Here is a 10,156-nt window from a genome sequence, read left to right on the forward strand (position 1 = left end):
TTTAATATTGTATGACTACTTAATCAAAGGCTGCAGTGCAATTCATCAGCGGGTCTCAATCTTATTATCATGCTTTTTTTTTTTTTTTTTTTTTTTTGAAGAAGCCCCTACATAATAACCTCCTAAAAGCTTCCAACCCCCTAACAGTGTTTGCTGGAGCAGGTGGTCAAGCCATATACATCACAGTTAGGAAATTACTGCAACTGTAAGCTGTTCCCTTTAACCATATTTAAAAATTAACCCACCTTAATTGTCAGTTTAATGTTTAAATGGAGTTTTCAGGTTTTGCAAGGAATTGAAATGCATTTAAGATTTATAAGTAAATATAAGTGTTTAAATTTTAAATAACATTTACTTATGCTTCAGTCACACAAGCCTAAAGACCGGTTGGCAACCCCCGGGAAATTGGTTAGTGAGTGATTTCTGGCTGTTGCTGGGTGAAATCGGTCGAGCAGAGTGCAAGTGTTTCCAGAGACTACAGCATTGTTCATTCAACCCGCAAGTGGCCACAACAATTACACAGAGTTTCTTAGTTTAGTGTTTTGTTTTTTTTTTTATACTTGCAACTGGCAGTTGGCAGCAAGGTTATTATCGTTAACGAAAACTAACGAAATAACGAAAACTAGAAGTGAAAAAACATTTTCGTTAACTAAACTAAACTAGCAAACAATTGGTAAAAACTAATTAAAACTGATATAAAATTGAAAATCTGAAGTCAAAACTAAATAAAAATAAAAACTAATGAAAATTGCAAAACTATTAAAACCCTGGTTGGCAGTTCACTAACCAGTTTCTAGGGCTGTGTAACTGGGGCCTTAGCAACTGATTTCACAGGGGGAATCGGAGAATGTACATTTTCATCTATCGTTGCCAGATTGTCAACACAATTAAAACATTCATAAACTTAGTTAATCTTGAAGTGAGTGACTAAAAATGTTTGATCAGTCTCCTAACTTGGGTCATGGGGTGGTCTGCAGCCTATCGCAGCTACACTGAGTAGAAACAGAGAAGCAGCTTCACCAATAATCATCAGTAAATGCAACAAACATGCCTTTGGTCAGTGGGAGTGATTCCCAAAGTGTTGGCCAGGGACCCCTGGTTGGATGCAAAGGTAGCACAGGTGAGCTGTAGTAATAAGAGAAATTGAGTTTGTAATTACAAGTCTGTAGAGCTACATACTTATTTTTATGACAACTACATCAAAACTGGTAATAGGAGGCAGTGATTTGATATTACTCATTACCCCGACTTCAGTTTACTGCTCTTAGAAGCTTGTGTTCAATTGGCAGATTGGTCACACACTGGCCTTCCCATTGTATAACCAACAGTCTGTGTTGTTCAAGTTTTTTAAATAAAATTGGGTGGGACCCATGGGATTTCTTTGGTTTTTAAGTGGGCTGCAGCATGGTTGACTTTGGGAATGGCTGACCTAGAGGAACCCCAAAGAGGGACAAAAAGAGCATGACTTTGTAAATAAGTGCCATCAAATGCATCAAAAAAGTATCAACATCTGAAACAAAAAGCCAAAAGTGAGTTTTAACTATTCAGACACTTCCTTTAAATATGCGCCATATTGATGTGAGAATATGACGTAGTATGCTGGACTGGAAGGTTATAAATCTTTTTAGTTGCTAAAAGGGGTCAATAATCGGAACAGGTCAATAAACTTCATGGATTAAGTAATGCCCCTTTTACAGGCACTGTGGCATTCGAGACTGTGAGACTTCCATGCAACAAAGTAAACTTTTATCATTACAGCCTCCTCTAGATTTGTTATTGAGCATTTCACAAGCCATGCAATCATCTGCTAATGGCAAGTCTATGTGAAAAGCACATTGCTGAGCTCTTATGGGACTGGGCTGATTTTCCCACCCTGGTCCCTAGTTACATCTACAGGTTATTGACTGCAGTCACAGACAACCTACGATCAATACATGACAGCATTAAAGCCATTGCCACGGCTGTTGCAATTTCATTGATCCCGTATTGTGTTCCACAAAAGGTTACAGAAATGGAGTCTTGGGCAACTGGCAGGGCAGCCGTGCACAGGCAATTTCAATGAGCAGGAAAGGGTTCTCTGTGAGTGCTTGATACTCTGTTATTTTCACATTTCTCCAGGAGTCTTTTTTACTGAAAAACAAACAATTGCACTGTAAATTTTCTCTCTATACAAAGAGTACTCTATTTGAAAGATAATCACCTGATGTTGAGGTAATTTATGCTTAATATCTTTGTTCCTTTGTTATGAATGTAGGGTCTGTTTTCTTTTGCTAACAGAATACAGCACTATGGCATAAACATAGTAATACAGACCAAATTCCAACGTTGTCCAGGTCATAGGTCAAGTACGACACAATGCCTTTCTCAGCTTTGGCAATGTTATTGTGTTCCTCAACAGCATAACGACCGTGTTAACCACTGTAAATCATACAGCTGGAAACCTGCCTGTGATGTGAACTGTGGTACTTGTCACTGGGTATAACAAAACAGTCCACTCATTGGAAACAACCAAGATACAGATGCTGAATCCACACAGTACACAGCATCCTCTGCCTAATGCATTTTCACTACATGCAGGAAGTTAAGTAGCTCTAATGCAGGCTGGCACATTAGTCCAGCAATAAAGGGAACATGTACATACAGTTCTGTCACGGCGTAAAAGCATTTTGCTGTACCTGTGAGGGAAGATGTGTATTTATGTAATCTGCCATAATGGCTGCTACATTTTGGTGACCATCACTACTGACAGCATTTTGATGGCCACATCTATAGGTCATACAAGAATAATGAACTCTAAGACAAGTGCCTGAGTGCTCCTGGTGGGAGCACTCAAAAAAAAGGAAGTACTTTGAGCAATTTCAGTTTGACTTGTGCACAAAACTCAATATAAAAAGTTCAAATTGTGCACATTTAGCTGTCTGTACCATCACTTACTTGACTTCTATAAGTAATTTATTGTCGCAAATAGTATTATTATTTTGCTGTGAAGATGTTTTTTTTTCTTAAATAGGAAAACAAATTTATTATATAAATGTTTAAATAAATGCAACACTGCCATTGCTGCTATTAAAGCCTTGTAATGAAGAAAAACGTTTTTTTCCATCATACAATTAATCTTGCAAAACATCTGATTAACACAAGCAAATATATTCAACAAGTCTGGGAAGTTTTATAAAATGCTCCCAGCAGGATTTATTGACAGACATTTAATACAATCAAAACCACTGACAAGGGAAGAAGAGTTTAAAAACCAGTGGAAACTCCGGCAAACACTAAATCCACTAAATCAGAATTAGATTGATAGAAACGTCTTTTTGCATATTCACGTCGATGGGTCCCACTGACTTATTTCCATCCAAGGAGAAGGTAAACACTGTGCTAGTCAACAGCTGATGGAGGACAAGATGAGCCGTGTCTGCCTGGTTCATTGTGGACTCAGGTGTTTAAGGCCCGAGCAGCTGTTCTAAGGCCAGCTTCATGCTCAGTTGCTCTGCATGGCTCTGCCGCTCTCCAGCTGAGACAAGGCCTGTTGTCTGTGCTATATTTGATACCACAGTGAGTAATTAATAAGGTTCTATTAATAACAGTGGGAGCTGTAAAAGATCCCCTTTTCTTTGCTGCTCTCCTCTGCAGCTTTTGGCACAGCCCAGCAGCCCTATTCACTGCTGTTATTAAGCCAATGCACGCAGAGCCACTGGGATGAAAACGCGCACTTTATTTCATGGACTGTTTTATCTCCGTCTCATTATTAGAAGGGATGTAGCAGTAACCAAAGAGATTAAGTTTTAAATCTATCCCTTTATCCAGGTGCACGAGGAAATGATTTAACTGAGCTGGACATGGAAGGGAAATATCAGGTAATAAAGAAAACAGATATTGTGTTGTGGATTACATCGCCGTGACGAAATTCTGCAGAAATCATAACAACAGATTTGGCACTAAGACTTCAAGTGGTAATGACTGAAAGAGTGACACAGATGCATGTTTGGTAAATAGTACTACTTTAGTATCCACTTTACTGTCACCATTTTTCTAAGAAGTGATTAAAATTTGACAGCTGGATGTCCAGATCTGTCCCGTTGGGCTGGTTAAGAAATTTGGCACACAGCAGATGCATTTTTAATAAAACACTTAAGCATAGCTTCACAGCACAGAAGCAGGAAATCTCACATTACATTCAGGTGAAAGGTCTCCCCCCTGGCATGTAAATATAAAAGTATTAAATATTATAAAAGTATCTTTGTCACGATCTGAGGAGGCAGACCGTGCGGTTGTGTGTGTGGTGGACCCAGGTGCGAACACACGAGAGTAGACTGGAGTAAACTTAACTGAAAGCGAGCCTTTATTGTGGCTGGTGACAAGGAGTGCAGATAAGGCAGAAACGCAGTGACAAACTAAACTATGACTAAACTGGGAAAGTAAAACTAGGAAAAACTATGAATACTAAGACTGGCTGTGACAACATGGAGGGTGGGAACACAGACGACGCAACACAGACTACATGAAACACAGAGACTAAATACACATGAGGGATGATCAGGGGAAGTGGCCACACATGGGAGCACAGCTGACACACATGAACCTAACGACAGGACAGGAGAGGTGAAACTAAATACACTGACATTGAATACAGACTTTCAAAGTAAAACAGGAAACATGGAGATTAGACATGACATGAACTAAACATAACCACGCAGACATGACGCATGAACCAGGGAGACTTAGTAGAGGGGGAGATGACATAAACAACTAAGGAACAAGACTAAACAGCAATCTAGAAATTAACTAGGTGAGCTAAACTAGGGCACAAATGAATACAAAAGATACATATAAGAACTCAAACACTGGGTCACAGACCCAGCCCATGACAATCTTATTCCCCATGAGAGGCGATGTTCTTTTTCTGTTACTGTAATATCTTCTGTGCGTCCCTGAGATCTAGTGGTAAATGTCAACACAGGTTTCAGTGACTTGCTGCACTTGGCCCGCATTGACCGATTAAAGAACCCTTGGCAAGGAGAGAAAGCTACCTGGGCTGTGGTTTTTAAAATGAGTGACCTCGACTCAGTCCTGAGATTCCCTGGCTTCGCTTTTTGACAAAACTGGATGAGCTATGATTCATAATCCAATTGTCCCTCAAGACTAAGTAATGCTGGCCAAAACCACAAAGCCAGGGATCGTACAATATTACCATGGCAGTTTGTCTAAAATAAAAATTGATTTTAAAACGGCACCCATTAAAAATAGATGCTAATCTGGTAGATGAATCACAGCGTGTCACGGCAGTAGATTATTCTGATATGTCTTCATTTATTTTGAGTGGGCAGCTATCATGGAATTTAAATGCCATTGACAGTTGCCAAGTGCCGGCAAAACATTTTACAAATGTGAAAAGCAGGAAATGAGTGTGGGCTGAGAGAGCTATTGAGTGGTGATGCAGTGACAGTTATTTCTGCCCAAGCAATGACTGGCTGCCCACTATATTGGCACTGGGAAGCCAAATCAGTGAGCTGGCCTTAGGCTACAGAGCACAGTTGTTGCCATGGTAAAAGGATTATCTCTGAATAAAACCGTCCATTCTCCTGAATTGGATGGACAGTTGTTCTAGCAGGTAACCTTTAAGTGCATTTCTTCTCCCTTCCTGTCAAACTTGTATTTCTTCAAGTTTCTTCTCAAATCAGGAGTACCGATAAACTGAGGCAAAAAATAAACACATCTAGTTATGCATGGGTATCTCTAGCTTAGTGTTAGTGTGATGATGATGATAATAATATTGAATGGTAAATGAGCCTGTATTTGTATAGCGGGCAGTTTGCAGTTATTTCTTTACAGTTCAGGCATCTACAAGATTTAATAATATGTGACAAGTGTATTTCTTCTCTCAAAGATCTCAGGGAAATAAATAATAATCACCGTTTATTTATTTATAGCTTACAGAAAACAACAGAGGCTGACCCAAAGTGCTTTAGAGGCAGGTGCATTTACATTTCAGGTTTCAAAAAAAGTTTGGAGACCTGCAAACGCTACATGCAAAGCTGAAAGCTGTTGTTTTATCTAATTACTGAGGAAAGTAATAATCACATTGATTTAGTGGTCATTTAAATGTGTTCAGAATCTGCACTTTGATGATGATTTATCCCATAAGTCATGACATACTGGTTTCCTCTAAATTATCTGCTTTAAAAAGCTTTAAAAGTTAAAAGTATTACTACCTGAAATACTGGCCTTGCATTTACTTGGTATCAGATCAATACCCAAATCGCACAGCACTCCAGTCTGCATACGAATGCATCCATGGGCAACATACTGAACCCAGAGTTGCTCCCCATGCGTCCCCCATGAGTGTAAGCACGAATGTTAGATAGTGTTCTGAAGTATAGAAAAAAACACTTGTATGAATGTGTGTGTATGTGTGTGTGTGTGATCAGGTGAATGAGGTTTGTAATAAAAAGGTGCTTTGAGTGCTCCATTAGTGTAGAAAAGTACCCGTCCATTTACCATTCTCTCACTGGCTGGGCCCTAACCAACTCTCAAATGTGATCTCGGTAAAATCTTTGCATGGATTAAACAGCAAGCATCATATTTTAAAGTTGCAGGCAGATAGATTTTGCAGACTTTGGACAGAAATATATCACGTTTCTCTTACATTTTACTCTTAATATAATATTCATAGTCCTCAAGAACGCAGATAAAAATCACATTTTAAGTTAAATATGAACGCATTTGTTAGGATACAGTAAAATGCATACAATACACTGTCATCACTCCCAGCTTTTTACACTAAGTGCCATTCAGCCACCCCTGATATGTTTAATTATAGCAGTGTTTAGCTGTGGTCACCTTTGCCTCTTCTACCTCTGTCTGTGAAATTAGCATTCCATCCACAGGCATATAATAAGCATAAAAAATTCTTTGTGCATGTCTGAACAAATTGCAGAAGTTGCAGTGTCTCTGCTCCTTTCAATATCCGCACACATCTGAAGTGTTTGTTTGGCAGTCTGAGGTTAACACGCCACCAGTACAGATCAGCTAAAGAGCTGAGCCAAAGGGCTTTAATGTAGCTGCCGATTTTTGCACTGAGACAAACATAAAACACGTCTTGTATAACATAAACAAGGATGTACTGCTAATGAGCAAGAAACGGATGAAAGCATCAAATGATGGACGATAAACAGCTTTAAAGGAAACGGCTCAGTACACAGCAGATAAAGATTAAAAAGATACAAAAAGCCTATGAACTGATAATGGATGTTTATTTAATTTTATTTCTTCACAAAATGGTTTTAAAAAGGACTTCTAACTCAAAAAGACTCTGAAACCAATTCCAATCTAATTCTGTTATCTAATAGGCCTGAAGACATGCAGGGCTGAAACCTTCACCCCTATAGTGGTAAAAGTAGGTGCCTCGTTTTTAAGGGTGCTTTGCTGGCGTGGTGTGGGTAAACACACCCTCTGACATGGAAAGATCACAGTAATACAAAGCTGTTCCGGATACCCAGCACATTCTGATCGGTGTGAACCCTTCACGAATTTGCGTGTCATCCTTGCGCAGGGGCCATGCTAATCTTCTCTGTATCGTTCCAATTTTAGTATATGTGCTACCGAAGTAACATCCATAGTGCATGAGGCGTCACTGAATGGTTTGACAAGCATAAACATTATGTGAATGATGTGTGGTATGGCTGCAGTATGGCTTTTTCAGTAGTATTCAACAGACTTTAGGAGCTTAGGATGCTGAGATTTTTGCTGGGAGTTTGAGCTTCCAGGAATGAGGAAAAGAGGAAGACCACAGTGAAGATTCATGGATGTAATGAAGGATTACATTCACAGGGCTGGTGTAACAGAGGAGGTTGCTAGGGTGAGGAGGAGGAGGAGGAGGAGAAGAAGACGAAGACGAAGATGAAGACGAAGAAGAAGAAGAGCAGCACATTGAAGCTGTTTTCACAGCACAAAGTGACCCAACACCTTATTCTATTGGAAATTCCATTCAATTGTCACCTGTCTTTATAGTCATACTTAAAAAGCAAGGACAGAGTAGTCTTCAATTTCTTAAACAACAAAAGAAGGAAGAAACCAAGAGCTGTATGCATTCATTGTATCAAGTGCAGCTCCTCATCTTGTTCAGACTTCAAGTAATCAAACACTTCACTGAAAAAGTGACAAAAATTGGAGAGCTGCATATATGCTAGACTATGATGTCATCATTATCCACGAGGATAAACACAGCTCAGCAGCACTTACAAAATGTAGCTGGTGACAAAGATCCATCTCTTCATATTACTGGTTGTAACTGCAGAAAACAGTCATTGTCCAATTACCACGACTTTTTCATTTGTTATGGATTTTTATTTGTATTTTGTTCTTTACGCTATACGCTGTCATTGCATGTTGTTAAATGCAGTCAGTGGCAATTTCAGGAAACAGACTGAAGCTGAGCATTTAAATATGTGGTGGTCATTCATGTTGTGAGGCTGGACAACACAGGTTATTATCAGGATGTCATGGCACTGGTGGCCCCCCTCGGTGCTGTAAGAGGCTTGATTGTCAAGTGTAAGCAGAATGCTTTAACGCTGAAACTTTTTTGGTTGGAGAGGGAGACAGCGTGCTAAGTGAAAATGCTGGCTAAGAGTCAAGTGGGATGGGACTCCAGAGCAGCACTTAATTGCTTTGCTGCAGTCGTGGTTGACTTGGGGACACCAGGGGACACATATGCCCAAGGAAGAGAAGAATGCTTTCATAGGTATGGGATTACAACTCACGGGGGAACTGAGGCCACACTAAACAAACACTGCATTGATGAAATCCTGTAATTCTCAAAAAAAATAGCACAATCTGTCAGGCAGAATACCCCAGAGACGAGGGATTTGTCAAAATGGGTAGTCAGAGTTTGTTTTGTTTTTTACTTTATTCTCTTTGTTGACTTTATGATGCAATGGGGATATTTTGGCACTGTTTTTAACCAGCTCTAGAGATGGCAATGTATGTGGGCTCAGAACACTGCTTCTCTCTGAAGTGAAAAAGCCTAACAAGCATGTCATTAATGACCATGAAATACTGTACACACATCGTTGGACCCTGGAGGATAAGTTCAACAGATTGACGTGAAACTCATATTCTTGCCTCTGGCAAGGGTGACGTTTTTGGATCACAAACAGATCAAAACTATTCACCATAGCGATAAGAAGGTGGTAGCTTCATGCTGACTTTAAATTTAAGTTGACTAAGGTTCTAGTCTGAAGACGTTACCACTCTGGTTCTTGAAACTTCATTCCTATTGACATTTTGATTTTCAACCATGCAGTCATCTTCTTTTCCACCTTCATCTCGTCCTTTTGTAGAAAGTTTGATCTGAAGTGTCCATCAGCCGCCCCTAACTCTACTAAACACGTCTTATTTGCATAAAAATTCTATGGTCCAAAGTTTGGACTTGTAGAAAGATTGCTGTGAAATTTAAGTTTTGTATATATCAAATACTACTCATGCTTTATTTTGCAGTGAAATTTAACAATATGATATTTACCACCAGTGATCTTTTGCAATGTTTAGTTTTTTTGTAATAGAAGTTTTCAGTAGAAATTTTGTGGGGGCAAATATAGCAGGAGTGCTGGATGTTTACTTTGTATTTTAACTAATCAACATTCAGATATTTCTGGATGTCTCTGTCTCAAATTACAGAACCTGATTCATGTTGATGGTAAGAAAAACCTGAAAATTTGAGGCTTTTATCTTTTTTAGTTTTTGATATTTGTGTTCAAAGACTGCCTCAGATTCAACGTGCAAGACAAAATAAAGCCTGAAAGTGGGTGTACAGGCCATTTTTCAAACAAAACATCTTGAAAACTATTTGATATCCATCCATCCACCTATCCTTTTCAGGATCACGCGGGGCGCTGAAGCTTATCCCAGCTGTCTTAGGGCGAGAGGCAGGGTACACCCTGGACAGGTCAGTCTGTCGCAGGGCTAACACATAGACAGAGACAACCATTCACTCTCACATTTACACCCATGTGCAATTTAGTGTTTCCATTTAACCTATCCCCACTAACTGCATGTCTTTGGACTGTGGGAGGAAGCTGGAGTACCCGGGGAGAACATGCAAACGCCACACAGAAAGACCCTCACCTGATGGTCGAATTGAACTCAGGACCTTCTTGCT

The 10,156-nt window shown here is 39.5% G+C and overlaps 1 non-coding gene across 1 annotated transcript; it reads right to left on the reverse strand.

Moving 5' to 3' along the window:
- Window positions 1–7,507: 7,507 nt before the first annotated feature.
- Window positions 7,508–7,613, reverse strand: LOC146644948 (U6 spliceosomal RNA). Its single transcript, XR_014909189.1, has one exon. It is a non-coding gene; the product is annotated as a U6 spliceosomal RNA (small nuclear RNA).
- Between the last annotated feature and the right edge of the window lie 2,543 nt (window positions 7,614–10,156).

This window comes from Rhamphochromis longiceps, linkage group LG20 (genome assembly GCF_057381845.1).
Source record: "Rhamphochromis longiceps isolate RC_006_pf linkage group LG20, R_longiceps_female_GT1.1, whole genome shotgun sequence".
Classification (NCBI taxonomy): Eukaryota; Metazoa; Chordata; class Actinopteri; order Cichliformes; family Cichlidae; genus Rhamphochromis; species Rhamphochromis longiceps.